Source organism: Mustela erminea, chromosome 2, assembly GCF_009829155.1.
Source record: "Mustela erminea isolate mMusErm1 chromosome 2, mMusErm1.Pri, whole genome shotgun sequence".
Lineage (NCBI taxonomy): Eukaryota > Metazoa > Chordata > Mammalia > Carnivora > Mustelidae > Mustela > Mustela erminea.
Genome location: NC_045615.1, coordinates 47423087 through 47437989, shown reverse-complemented (window position 1 = coordinate 47437989; position 14903 = coordinate 47423087). Strand labels below are relative to the sequence as shown.

At 43.1% G+C, this 14903-nt stretch overlaps 1 long non-coding RNA gene across 1 annotated transcript; it reads left to right on the top strand.

Annotated features, from left to right (window-relative positions):
• Positions 1–2616: 2616 nt before the first annotated feature.
• LOC116584468 lies at positions 2617–10359 on the top strand. The gene is made up of 3 exons (XR_004283206.1): positions 2617–2740; positions 3579–4982; positions 9664–10359. It is a non-coding gene; the product is annotated as an uncharacterized LOC116584468 (long non-coding RNA).
• Positions 10360–14903: the final 4544 nt, after the last annotated feature.

Below are 14903 nucleotides of genomic sequence, written 5' to 3'. Positions count from 1 at the left end.
AAGATTTATTTATTTGAGAGACTGTGTGCTGCCTGAGTGGGGGGAGTGGCAGAGGGAGAGAGAAAATGCTCAAGCAGACTCCTTTGCTGAGTGCAGAGCCCGTCCTTGGTCCGAGGACCCCAAGATTGTGATTCTTGCTGAAACCAGGAGCCGGAAGCACAACCAACTGAGCCACCCCCTGCAAGATGTCTGCCCCTGCTTTGTGAAGTTTTTAGTGCTGAACCAGAGCAGACCATTGGCTGAAGACTTCCCTGTGTTTGCCCAGCACAAGATGCCTTCCTGTGTGGTGGTAAATTCGGGTGCTGAATGAGGTTAAACCTTTAGCTGAAAGCTTCCTCATATTTGTTGCACTGGTGAGATCTTTCTCTGGTATGAATTTTTTGGTACTGAGCTAATTGGGCTCTAAAGAATTTCCCACATTCTCTGCACTCACGAGGCCTTTCTCCCATGTGGCCTCTTCTGTGTTGAATGAAGTCACAATCACTAGTGCAGGGTTTCCCATGTACTCTGCACTCACAATGCCTTTCTCCAGTGTGAACTCTTCTGTACAATAAAGTTGGAGCTTTGGCCAAAGAATTCCCCACATTTGCTACACTTAACAAGGCTTTGCCTCAATGTGAATCCAGTGTTGAAGGAAAATGGAGACAAGAGTGAAGACTTTTCCACACTAGTTGCATTTATAAGGATTTTTCCCAGTGTGGGCTTTATTTTACTTTTTATTTACTTATTTTTCAAAAAAAATTTTTTTTTTTAGATTTTTACATATTTGACAGAGACAGACACAGCAAGAGAGGGAACACAAGCAGGGGAAATGGGAGAGGGAGAAGCAGCCTTCCCGCCCATCAGGCAGCTTGACTCAGGGCTCAATCCCAGGACCCTGGGATCATGACCTCAGCCGAAGGCAGAGGCTTTAACCCACTGAGCCACCCAGGCACCCCAGGTTTATATAGCATTTTCAAGGCACTTTTTCATAGCTACATACATATCTTGCGCCCCACTTTGACAGTTTAAACTTTAACTTTTTGCCACCCTGGCGTCACCCTGGTGGTTAAGTGAGATTTAGGTTTAGAAGAAATTTAACTTTACTTAGTTTCCTTCTGCCTCAGCCTCCTTCAGTTTTAGGGTGGGGAGGGCGACCTTAGGCCTTGAGGAACTGAGCCATTTGTCTCTGGAAATTGGGCCATTGAAAAGATGGCCTTTTTGTTGTAAATCACCAGGACTTTGGTAAACCAAGGGAGACTCCTGTCTTGCAGGATTGTGATCTCTGCAAGTTATCTATTTGTGTTTCTTTAACATTTGGTCCCCATGGCGCCACTGTCTAACCGCCCTGGTGGTATATGATTAAGGTGGTTTTTTTTCTTTTTTTTTTTTTCAGATTTTAGCTAGTTCCTCTTATCTCAAATCATGTATGCCGGCCTTCAGGATGGCCATTCTTATGCTAACCCACTCTTACAGTGCAGGGTGCCAGCTTTTGCTTTGTCAAGATGGTTGTACTTATGTCAGAGCTAGACTCGAGGTGGGTACAGCCTTGTTTTTCTTGGCCTCCACACCTGGAGCTGGTTTCTGGGACTTGTTTTTAAGTCCCCTGGAGGAAGGGGAGCAGGGACAGTTTAAGGGTTAAACAACAAAGTTATTGTTTAACCTCAATGGAAGCCTCTGGCTAAAATAAAAATATAAACTAGGTCCTTACAGGAGAAAGCTAGGGGTTGGGGCAGAAGGAAGGGCGAAGGAAGAGAGGGAGAGATGCACACTTCCCGCTGAGCAGGGAGCCTGAGGTGGGCTCAATTCCAGATCATAGCAGATTGCCTGAGCCACGGCAGACACACGCGCCCCCACAGTGTGGACTTTCTGACTCTGAAAGAAGTTAAACCTTTAAGGGAAGTCTTTCCCACATTCACTGCACTCCTCCAAGACCTTTCGAAACCGCCATAGAAACGCAAAAATGGATGGAAATGAAGATATACACACTAATGCTGCAGTAAGACTTGACTTTGAACACCTTTTTTTTCCTCATTCTTGAGTCTCCCCCTCCCCTTCTCCAGTTTTCCTGTAGAATCCTTTGTTCCACAAACTTGCTGTCGGTGTTGCCGTCTGGCGGGCTTGAAGTATATATACTTAGAAATGAGGTTGAGGTGTCCTTCCCAGCGCGGGTCGTTGAGACTGTTAGGTTTCCCCCCAAAATGGGTATCCCAATAATGGGCCCGTGATTAAAGGAGCGAGACAGATACAAAGCGAAGGTCAAGCAAAGCTTTATTTCGCGCCAAGCGTCAAGAATCAGACCAAGAGTCAAACAGACCAGTGAGGGTCGCCCCTTAGAGAGGACGACCCCTCCCTGCTTTCCAGACTAACTCTGATAGAGCAAAGGCCATGTGGTTGGGCCCGGCCACACACAGGTGGCTAACTGAATTACAATTCACCCCACAGTAGCCACGGAAACTAGCCCATCACCTTGGTAGCTAGGAGACAGTATGCATCCCCAGACTGAACACCCCCACCTGGCCTACCCACCCTTGTACTTGGGCTTTGTTACCTGGAGCTGGTTTCCGGAACTTGTTTTTAAGTCCCCTGGGGAAGGGGAGCAGGGACAGTTTAAGGGTTAAACAACAAAGTTCTTGTTTAACCTCAATGGAAGCCTCTGGCTAAAATAAAAATATAAAAGAGGTCCTTACGAGACCTGATGAGCAAGGCTGGCAGCTCGCACCAGATTCCTACAGAAAGGGCCCAGATCCTGTATTTTCCTGTAAACCCCCTCAGCCTTTTAAAATCCCCAGCGGGGTCAGTGTTCTAACCCGACCCAGGCGTCCAGAGGTCGGTTTTCCACAACGCTTTGTCCGGCGCCTGGCTCTGAGGGGCTGCCCAGGCGGGACTGCGGCGGCGGCTCGCGGTTTCTGCCCCCCACCCCCACCCCGGATGCCAGGGGGTGAGGGGCAGGCTGCGGGACCCAGCGCCCAGGACCGCGAGGACGGCGGGCGGGGGCGCGCTCTCAGAGCGCCGGAATGCGCCCCTCCCTTCCCCCGGGACTCGTTTCCTTCACTCCCCTGGCATGTGCCAGACACCTAGTTGCCTCTGTCCTCCCTTCTCCTTTATTTCCTTCCCCAGTTCTTCCTTCCTTCCTCTCCCCGGCCGCGACCGCGCCCAACTGAAACAGAACCCGGCGTGGGAGCCCACTCTGAACCGGAAGGACCTCCGGCGCGCGGCGCCCCGCGGCCCCGCCCACTCCCGCTTGACTTCCGCTCTTGCATCAGGCGATGCACACTTTCTCCCGACAGAGGGCGCCGCTGTTGGCGCGGTGGCTCTCCCTTTCCCCCCGGAAGAGGGTGGCCGACCAGGGCTTTGGTCCGGCCGCGCTCCCCCTAGTGGGGAAATAGTTTCTTTAGTCCTGAAGGTAGGTTGTGGTCTCAGAGCGCAGCATCCACGACGTAGTAACCACACTTTGCAGATAAGGCTGCCAAGAACGAGGGATTTGTCCAGGATCCCAGGGGGGTGTCTGTCCAGTTCAAACCCTCATTCCCGGGAACCGTGCCTGATTCATAACTTGTTAAAACTGTTGGCCTGGGTGGCTGTGTTTGCACCAACAGGCTTTCCGCGGTTTGGACATCTTGGGAGAACCGATCCTGAGCTAGTCAACAACCAATCAGATTCTCTCTACACAACCTGCGCAGTTGTGTAGACGGGTTCCCTAACTGTAATGAGAGGAGCTGGAATCCCGAGATCATGCCGAGCTGACGAGGACGTTTCCTAGGTCACGGGAGTGTGCTGGCGTGGTATTCAAATCCAGCCCTATCTCATCCCAAAGTCAATTATTTTCCAGAAATAATAAGTATGTATATATTAGTAATTAGATGGAGGAAAAAAACTCCTAAGGAACCTGAGAATGCTACAGCTGCTTGCGGAAAACTAGGAAGACTTGAATAATGGGAAACGTGTCAGGAGAAGAAAGGACATAAAAGCACCCTGAGACCGGGACAAAAGTTAACCAAGCTCCTACACTGCATTCTTGACTACATTTGAGGCTCCTACTACCCAGTATTATAACACGTTGTTTCCTTCCTTTCTTCACCTTTAGACTGTGAATTCCTCCAGGGCAGGAACTTGGTCTTTCTCTATAATCCTAACAATAGTATGGCATATCGTAGACATTCAAAAAAGTTTGGAATGGATGAATGACATCACTCAAATAAGGAAGTTATTTCATTTCTGAGCCTTATTTTAAAACTTGAGAGCACACCCTTCCCAAAAGATGAAACATGAAAAGAAGAAAGATCACATTGTTGCTAAGAGGAACTAAGTCCTCAAGTTTCTTCAGTAATAACCAAATTGTCTAGGTGGGCCCAGCACTGTTGTTTTAAGATCTTGTTCAATCCATGTTAGGAAGTGTAGGCAGCCATGGACCCAGCTAGAGGCCAGGGATCAAACCAGGCCCTGACTCATGCCTCCTGAGTATCAGTTGAGTTGCGCTTGAGAAAGAGCCTGAGCTATGGACCCTAAGACTCGCTGATGTGACTGCCTGCATGTATTAAGAGGCTAGACTGGGTTGTACATTTAACTGTTACAAGATTACCCAGTACTTGCACGGATTACAAATTGCACCATTGTAAACTCACGAATTGCTAGTTACAGATTAGCTAAGTAGACAAAATTACTGGCGTCAGAAGATCCGCTACCAGCGCTTGGGAAATGGGTTTCGTCAAAGCTTAAGGGGTTTCATGTGAATGCTACGTGTGTATGAACAATCAACCGAAAATAGATACTTCCTTATAAGTTATATGTTTCTGTTAACTGTATAATGCTTCACAGCCTTGAATAAAATTGGCACTGCTTGGACATCATCCACTGTGTCCCTCCTGTCCTCATTTCTTTACAAGTCTTATTCTCTCTCCCTTCTCTTACCCTCTCGACCCTGCTCGTGTGGTCGCACCGGCTGCGACAAGTGGCGCCCGAACAGGGACCTGAGCACATACAAGAGGAGCTCAAGTTTTTAGGTAAGTGGTTGCTGGTATTCAGGTAAGAGGAGCCCGGACTCTAAGGGTCACAACAGGAGTACAATAATATGGGGCAGTCGCAGTCTATGGAAATGGTCTTTTTTTTTTCTTTTTTTAAAATATTTTATTTATTTATTTGACAGAGAGATCACAAGTAGGCAGAGAGGCAGGCAGAGAGAGAGAGGGAAGCAGGCTCCCCGCCAAGCAGAGAGCCCAATGTGGGGCTCGATCCGAGGAGCCTGGGATCATGACCTGAGCCGAAGGCAGAGGCTTTAACCCACTGAGCCACCCAGGCGCCCCGGAAATGGTCTTCTTTATGACCGCTTTGCAGGCCCTTATGAAGCAGAAAAGGTCCAAGGTCTCTAAAAAGGCCTTGCAGCAATTTTCCTACAGAGTTTCAGAATTGTGCCCATGGTTCCCAAAGGAAGGAACTGTAAGTTTGGATGCATAGCAAAAGGGACTCTGACTTTATCTCTCTCTGTTCCTCCTAATAGACATGGGGGGCTTCTCCCTCACTCATTTCCTGTGTTAATGGCTATAACTGAAGCCAGCTGAGGCTAGTCTAACTCGAGACAGAGACTGTAAGGAATATTCCCAAGCAGCTGCCGAAACTCTCTTTGTTTCGGGGAAGTTTCCCTGTCTTCTCTGGCCCGACTTGGACTGCTTAACCCCTCCCTCGTTCCAAGTGGAGTGGGCCCAGGTGGAATGTAAATCAGTATTGGAACTAAGTTAAGTTTGTTGGTTAAATTAAGATAGACATGTCTTTGAAATTACAGCAGTAAATGTGAAGCTTTTATTCTATCAGAGTTTACTGAAGATCAAATAAGCTCGAGTTATTTGTTAAAATCTATTAGCAAAGAAAAGACTAAACTGATGGTTAATTGTCTGTCTCAAAGTTTTAATGGGTAATTGCTGAAAATAGCTTTCAAGTCTTTAGTAACCTAAAAGTTTAAAGTTTTGGTTGGATGACAAATGGATTTAAATTATGGACATCTAGCTCTTAACCAAACAGGATAAAATGCTAAATCATTAATTACTAAACATAGGCTTGTACTTTTGATTTCTTACAGAAAAAAAAATTTAAATCTGTTGGTAAACATGTTTTACACTTAACTGATTCATAAATTTGCCATCTAAAAAATTCTATTGTAATAGTTCACAATTGGTTAATACTTAGTCTTCACTAGAGATTAAGGTGTTTCTTAAGTGATTAAGAATACAAGGGATGCCTGGGTGGCTCAGTGGTTTAAGGCCTCTGCCTTCAGCTCAGGTCATGATCCCGGAGCCGTGGGATCGAGCCCCGCATCGGGCTCTCTGCTCGGCAGGGAGCCTGCTTCCTCTCTCTCTCTCTAAACAATATGTAAAAAATATTTTAAAAATGGAAATATATTTTATTAAAGATAAAAGATAATTTTGTCCTAAATAAGGTGGTTGTTTAAAAAAAGAAAATGGCTTGGGACAAAACCTGAATGCAAAAAAAAGAAAAAAAGAAAAAAAGGTTGTAGGTTTATGAAGGAAAGCCTTCAGAAAAGGACAAAAAGACCAGATGCCTGATCCTGTTTAAATAAAAAAGAAAGAAAAACAGCCCCCAAGGTGATTTAACACTCTCCTAACATACCTCCACATAGATTATACTTCCAAGTGAAAGGACCACTTGGCCTTGAGAGATTAGGAAAGCAGCCCGACCTTGAGGGACTGAGAAAACACCCCATTACCATCCCCCATTGCCTGTAACCATAGAGACTCACTCTTATTCGTAAAGAATGAAAGGGGAGACTGATCACCTCCCATTAGCCAGGAATACCCAGAGTGGGGGTGTCCAGCCTGTCTGAATCTAAAAAGTGCCTGACTATGTAAATCTGTCTGTATGGCTCCACTGCCTCAGCTATGGAGTCTGAGTGGGCTGCACCCTGAGTCTCGTGGGGTATCATATGACATAACGATCATCTACTCCATGGAGTAGCCTGGTCTGGGGCTTATATGGACAGACATTAGCTAAGACACTCCTAAGTTCCCACGAGGGATGCTCACAGGACAGCATCTAAAAGATCCCCCTCCCTTTGTCTGCGACATCATTCACAATGGGAGGGAAACCCAGTAAACCCACTATCTTAAGACTGTATGTGTTTAAAAGGACAAAGTTTTCTAAGGTTAATTGATCTGTTATGGTTTTCTCTTTGCCTGTCCAGAAAATCCAGTTTCTATGTTTTGTTTTATCAGGTGTTTAACATCCCTAATTATATTTAGGCATGTGTTTTAAAACTTTCTAAGGTTTTAGTAATTGTTGACAAGATTTAAATTATAAATGAGATCTTTTTTTTTTTAAGATTTTATTTATTTATTTGAGAGAGAGAGACAGTGAGAGAGAGCATGAGCGAGGAGAAGGTCAGAGGGAGAAGTAGACTCCCCATGCAGCTGGGAGCCCGATGCGGGACTCGATCCCGGAACTCCGGGATCATGACCTGAGCCGAAGGCAGTCGTCCAACCAACTGAGCCACCCAGGCGTCCCTAAATGAGATCTCTTTGACTCATAAGGCTTTTCATTGGTATACTAAATTAGTCAGTAAATACTGCTAAACCAATAATAAACCTTGGGTTGCATTTGGGTAAGTGCTGTAACTACTCTAAGAGTTCTATACATTTCCTAAAGTTTTAATGTTTTGATAAGGTCATCACCTGGTAACTTAACCATATCTATTCTGAGTTTTTGTCATTTGTAATTGTTTTAATTCTATAATAAATTCTGTCTTAGAGGAAATTCATATGGGAGACTTTCAGGACAAATAAATATATTTGATATACTTGAAAATCCTAAAACTGAAATGGGTAAGAATTTCCAGAACTAACTAAAACTGCATTCACCAGATTTAGTAATATGGAACTAAATAAACTAAAAGATTATAGTGTTACATCTCTTAATGTTTTGTCTTATTTTAAACATTGCTGGTTCTCTAATGTTTACTCTTCCAGACTACGGATATATATATATTTTTTCTTAAGATATCTGTGACTTACAAAAATGTAAAAATATTTATTTGCAAACAAATCAGAGCATTCAACTTTTCTCTCTATCTGAACCCTCTGAAACCAAAAGATCTCAATAAGTATCTTTCTTCCATGGCAATCAGTCATTTGCCTAAGTTCAATAAAAATTTGCCCTCCTTGTAACAGGACACCATTAGAAACATGGGCTATTTTACCAAGGCTTTGACTGAAATGTCATATTTGAGAAAGACTCAGATATGACCAGACAACCTAAAAAAAAACAAAAACAAAAACAAACAAACAAAAAAAACTAAGGTGACTTTATAAAACCTGGAGCCATAAAGCCCTTTGAAACTGTTGGCCTGATACCTTGCTTACAGAGTTCCCAGCAACCTCACCAGGTGAGTAAAAAATATCACTTCCTGACAGGATACTTTGAGAACCTCAAAAAGAAAAATTCGCCCAAATCCACAGATATTACAAACATGCCTGATGGCAAATATAAGCCTTAACTTCTGGCCTGGAGAGGCTACTAAAAGCTCAACCTACAAATTCCTTATAGAAGGTTCCAGCAAAGCAGATTCTAAAGATCTATATGATCACACTCACTGTTCTTATTGAACTTGTGTAAATAATTGGGCCAAGTTTGATAAAACTGGACATAAAGGAATTTATAAAAAATCTCCATACACAGAGACTTTTTACCAAGGATACTCCCCTACTAAATCAGTATGAAGAACTAAGTTAAAAACTGTTCAATTAGCCCTGCAGATGTATACTGAACCGTGCAATCTATACACAGACAGCCATTATGTGGCGCCAGCCGTCCCCTCTCTGCCACAGGCTTATATGCTTACCAATGATGAGGAATTATATCACTTGTTTTCTAACATTCAGCAACTTCTGAGATCCAGACAAACTCCGATCTTCATTTCCCATATACGGGCCCATACTAAATTACCAGGTCCTTTATCTAAAGGCAATGATATCGCGGATACGATTACTCATGCATATGTAATTGATGTCACTAATAAACAAATGACTATACAAAGTCACACTAAATTTCATCAGAATGCATCAGCCCTACGCCGATAGTTTCAAATAACCAGAGAAAAGACTCATCAAATAGTCAAAAGCTGTCCTGCCTGTCCAATCCATTATCCATTACCCACATATTCGGTAAAACCTAGAGGATTGATGCCTAATCACTTAAGGTAAATGGATGTAACGCTTTTTCTTGCTTTTGGCCGTTTAAAATATATACATGTCTCTATAGACACCTTTTCAGGATTTGTGCACACTACTGCACACTCAGGAGAAGCTTTTGTAAATGTGTAAAATCACCTCTTTTCCGCCTTCTCCCAAATGGAAACTCCTAAAGCCATTAAAATGGATAATACTCTGCATACGCTTCTAAGGCCTTTCAAAAATTCTGCCAAGTTTTTCAAATTACACATTCAATGGGGATCCCTTATAATTCCCAAGGACAAGCTATTGTTAAAAGAGTTAATGGAATCCTCAAATTTTACCTCAAAAAATTAAAAGAGGGGGAGATACTATAGGGAACAGTGAAATAGTCTCCTCATATGCATTTAACTTTAACTTTTTATGTTTTAAATTTTTTGAATGTTGACTAAGGTCGCACAGCAGCTGAATACTTTTGGCATCCAGATTTCTCTCCTCTCCCTTATACTAGGTGGAAAGACCCCTGACAGGCACTTGGAAGGGTCCTGATCCTGTCCTCCGCAGAGGATGTGGTTTGTCTGTGTTTTTCCTCAGGATGAAGATACCCCGTGCTGGCTTCCAGAAAGGTGGTGCCGAATCCTCGCCTCTCCACCAGAGCATGACTCGCCTCACACTGAACGGCCAAGGCAGATGAGGAAGGAGAAGACGTCTCCCCCACTACAACCAGGGCCTAATAGGGGTTCTCCTGGACCAGGCCCTGGAAATAGCAAATCAAACCCAACCCAGTGAAGCATTGATCACTACAGTATTAACATTATTAGCTATGGTTGGCCTCCCTTATAGCGAGGCCACAGTTCATTAGGCATATTTGCCTAATCCACCCACTATAAGGCCTGTCACTTGGGATGATCCCACTTCTCAGGTGCGTACTAATGGCACTAGTTATCTTGGGGGAAGTAGTGCTGATGGTATAGAATCTGCAGAGCATTTTATTAATTGGACAGGCTTAGGGCTCAAGTACCCATATGCTTCCAGCTGCCCTTTTCTGGCTATGACCTCATCAAGGGACGTGTGATAGTGCAGTCTAGGTCCCATATAGTTACTTATCTTGTAAGAGATATAGTAAGTGGGGTTAATGGGTCTAATTCTGCGATAGGGGTGGAAAAATGGATTGTTTATGGAGTCGTGGGAAATAAGACTCCTAACATCCCTCCTAACCGCCCTCCTGGTTACCCCTATTGCCCTCAGCGGTTGAATTATTCCTACCCAGGCCCTATTTGGACTTGTCTCTCCAAAAAAGGCCTATGATCATTTCTCCTCAAGGCGTTCCTGATTTCTCCATTACGGATTGGTCAAGAAAGACTAGAGAAGAACTTCTGCGAGATACCGCCTTTCCACCTAATCTGCCAATGCATAATGTAACTATCCCAGGTGGAATCTTCTCTACGGCCGGAGGAATGTTCCATTCAGAACTGTGGAAGTTAGTTGCTACTATGGGACCTCTTGGGGTGCAAGTAACTAGGAATGGCTACATCCCCACTCTGAACATCAATTTAACCTTACGGGCGTGCGTCCCAAGGCCTTTCTTGTTAGTAGTAGGTTCAGGAACCATAAATTCAACCTCCTTTTCAGGGAAACACTTCTTGTATAACATCCGATGTAACAATTGTGTATTGACTAACTGTTGACTTGTAAGATTGCCCTTACCGAGTACTAGTCCTACAATAGTGTTTGTAACTATGCAGCCCCCATATATGCTACTGCCTGTAGAAGTAGAAGGACCATGGTATGCTAATTATGGTTATCAATTCGCTCTTGAAATGCAGCTACAACTTAAACGGATCAAGCTCTTTTTAGGCTTATTGATAGCTGGAATAGCTGCCTTAGTAGCCCTTATAGCTACGGCTACAGTAGCCTCAGTAGCTCTGTCCCAATGTTCATACTGCCGAACATGTAAACGATTTTGCAAAAAATGTCTCATATGCCTTAGCTACACAAGAACATATTGATAAGAAAATTCTTAGCCGCTTAGATGGGTTAGAAGAAGCAATAGAATATTTAGGAAGCCAATTGTCTATCCTCAAAACTCAAATGTTCTTGGTCTGTCATGGAGGATTTCAACATATCTGTGTAACTCCGTTAAAGGCAAATAATATTACATGGGACCGAGTAAAAAGACATCTTCAGGAAATATGTTAGCCTTGATATAGCAGACCTGCAAAAGGATATTTCAAGCATCAGCCAGTCTCATTTGGACTTAGTTAGTCCTGCTGAAGTAGTATCACATATTTTAAGTAGCCTACATGGGTTTAATCCCAGGAATTTAGTGAAATATTCATTCTGGCTGTTTATTGGACTTTTTATTGTTTTGTTTACTTTCATTTTGATTTGGTGCATTGTACAAATCCGTGCAAGACAGCATAGGTTTCGTATGAAGGCTCAAATGTATTTCCTAGATCTAAAAACAAAGAATGGGGGAGATGTAGGCAGCCACGGACCCAGCTAGAGGCGAGGGATCAAACCAGGCCCTGACTCGTGCCTCCTGAATATCAGTTGAGTTGCGCTTGAGAAAGAGCCTGAGCTATGGACCCTAAGATTCACTGATGTGACTGCCTGCATGTATTAAGAGGCCAGACTGGGTTGTACATTTAACTGTTACAAGGTTACCCGGTACTTGCACGGATTATAAATTGCACCATTGTAAGCTCACGAATTGCTAGTTAAAGATTAGCTAAGTAGACAAAATTCGTGGCATCAGAAGATTCGCTAGCGCTTGGGAAATGGGTTTCGTCAAAGCTTAAGGGGTTTCATGTGAATGCTACGTGTGTATGAACAATTAACCGAAAATAAATACTTCCTTATAATTGTTTCTGTTAACTGTATAATGCCTCACAACCTTGAGTAAAATTGGCATTGCTTGGACATCATCCACTGTGTCCCTCCTGTCCTCATTTCTTTACAAGTCTTATTCTCTCTCCCTTCTCTTACCCTCTCGACCCTGCTCGTGTCATCGCACTGGCCGAGACAAGGAAGTTGTGCTGGCACAGCTGAGAAAGTGTGACCATGGTGCTTAAAATCAGACACAATGATAATGTAAGAAGATAAAAATTTAGGAGGTTTCTTAGGTGTTGTCTGGAACATCTTTCCACTCTGATACTTCTCTGATGCTAAATCTGCTTTTAGGGATCAAAGAAATGTGAGAGGAATTCCTAATGCCAAAGCTTAAAGCCAAAGTCATGAGAGAATTCCTGACTTAAAGTTCCTATTTAGAAACCGAGAGAAAACAAGAATTGGAGTTTTTAATCTTAATCTCGTGTTCAAGATTGCATGGTTTGTTAGATGTCAAACCAGGGGACTGGCTTCCAGGCTGTACCCCAGAGGTCACTGTGCAGTTCTCTGAGGACAGAGGCTACTTAATTTTACTCAGCTTCATTCATGTGCTGAATGAAGGAGGGAATGAATGAATGTGCTCTACCCTAGGCGTGTAGATGAAAGGGAAGAGCACTGTCATTTCTCTAAAGATGGAAAGCTTTAGAATTTGGGGGAGGGGAAAATAAATATTTATTTCAAAAATAAACTTTATCAAAACAAAGGCAGAAAAAATGTCTTGGATGTCAGAAAGATCTATGTTAGGGGCACCTGGGTGCCCCAATTGTTTAAGCATTCAACTATTTTTTTCTTTTTTAAAAAATATTTTATTTATTTGAGAGGAAGAGAAAGAGAGAGAGCACAAGCAGAGGGAGGGGCAGAGGCAGAGGAGGAAAAAGCAGATTCCCCGCTGAGCAGGGAGCAGGACCTAAGCCAAAGGCACAGGCTTAACCCACTGAGTCACTCAGGTGCCCCAAGCATTAAACTCTTGATCTCAGCTCCATTCTTGATCTCAGGGTCATGAGTTCAAGACCCATGCTGGGTGATGCACTGGGTGTGGAGACTGGGTGGCTCAGTTGGTTAAGCAGCTGCCTTCGGCTCAGGTCATGATCCCAGCGTCCTGGGATCGAGTCCCATATCGGGCTCCTTGCTCAGCGGGGAGCCTGCTTCTCCCTCTGCCTCTGCCTGCCGTTCTGTCTGCCTGTGCTCGCTCTCTCCCTCTCTCTGATAAATAAATAAAATCTTAAAAAAAAAAAAAACTATGCTATGTTGCTAAATCATTTGTCACTAATTTCAAGGGATAATTGAAAATTATTTTCTGGGGGCACCTGGGTGGCTCAGTGGGTTAAGCCGCTGCCTTCGGCTCAGGTCATGATCCCAGGGTCCTGGGATCGAGTCCCGCATCGGGCTTTCTGCTCAGCAGGGAGCCTGCTTCCCTCTCTCTCTCTTCCTGCCTCTCTGTCTACTTGTGATCTCTGTCTGTCAAATAAATAAAATCTTTAAAAAATAAATAAATAAATTTCTAAAAAAAAAAAAAAGAAAGAAAATTATCTTCTGAAATGTTGACATGTCTGCATCAGAAACATCAGGGCAAAACGCTTGAGTATGAAGTCTGAGTTGCCTGAGTCCTTTCCTACTCATCTGAATGACTGAGGAAGTTATTCAATCCATGATGTGAGTCCATTTTGTATTTGCAAAATGGAGCTAATAACAGCATACAAGGTTGTTGTGAGACATAACTAGTTAATATACAACCGACACTGGTCCTTTCTTTTCCTCTCACTACCTTCTCTACTTTTTCTCTTTTTTTTCATTATTTCTCTCTCTGCCTGACTGGATTTCTTCTTAATATTCAAATACTGCTCCCTCACTTAAAAAAAAAAAAATGACTGATAGCGGGGTGCCTGAGTGACTCGGTGGGTTAAAGCCTCTGCCTTCGGCTCAGGTCATGATCTCAAGGTCCTGGGATGGAGCCCCACATCGGGCTCTCTGCTCGGCAGGGAGCCTGCTTCCTCCTCTCTCTCTGCCTGTCTCTCTGCTTACTTGTGATCTCTGTCAAAATAAATAAATAAAATCTTAAAAAAAAATGACTGATGGCTATGAACTTTAGTAAAACTTCAGAACAAAAAACTTAATACCTGTTAAAATTCTGTTTTCTTTATTCCAAACTATTTTCTGATCTCTGCCATGATCATCCATCCTTTTTTTTTTTTTTTCTTTTACATTTTAAAGTCAGTGAGTACTTTCATGTTATTTTAGTTCTGGTTTTTTTCATCTGATATAACTTCATACTGAAGGGGATCAGCATATGCCACTTTGACGTAAGGATTATTTTGAGTTGAAGGAAACTGAGAATCAACAGATGCAGAAAGAAGCCTTTTTGGTGCCTCTGTTATCTCATTAAAAGCAGAAATTTCTGAAAAATGAGGCTGTTGTAAATCCCTCTTCAGGATGGGTTTACTCCCAGAAGAGAGAACAAGAGTAATCCTACCATAAATCAAATTGTTCATGGCCATGAAGAAGACGGAAAAGATCACTCACACATTCATAAACAGACGTTATCACAAACTTTTTTTTAAATCTCCAGTTTGTTCTTCTAAAAACCCATTTGGCTTTCCTAAAGAAACTTATTTTTTCTTCCCACAGAAGCCTTTCCTCCACTCTCCTCATTCCCCTACTAAGTTAGGTAGATAAATCTCTAACATACATATGGATAAAGCTTTTTTCTCCTGTCAATCTGTCGTTTCTCAGTTTAATTTGCAGGTCCTCAGGAAGTATATCTAAAGTTTTACTCCCTAGACAGTTCATATGTCATGTATCCATATAGACCATATCCTTGCTAATTTTTGTGACTGTGATATCATATACCATAATTTATGTTGC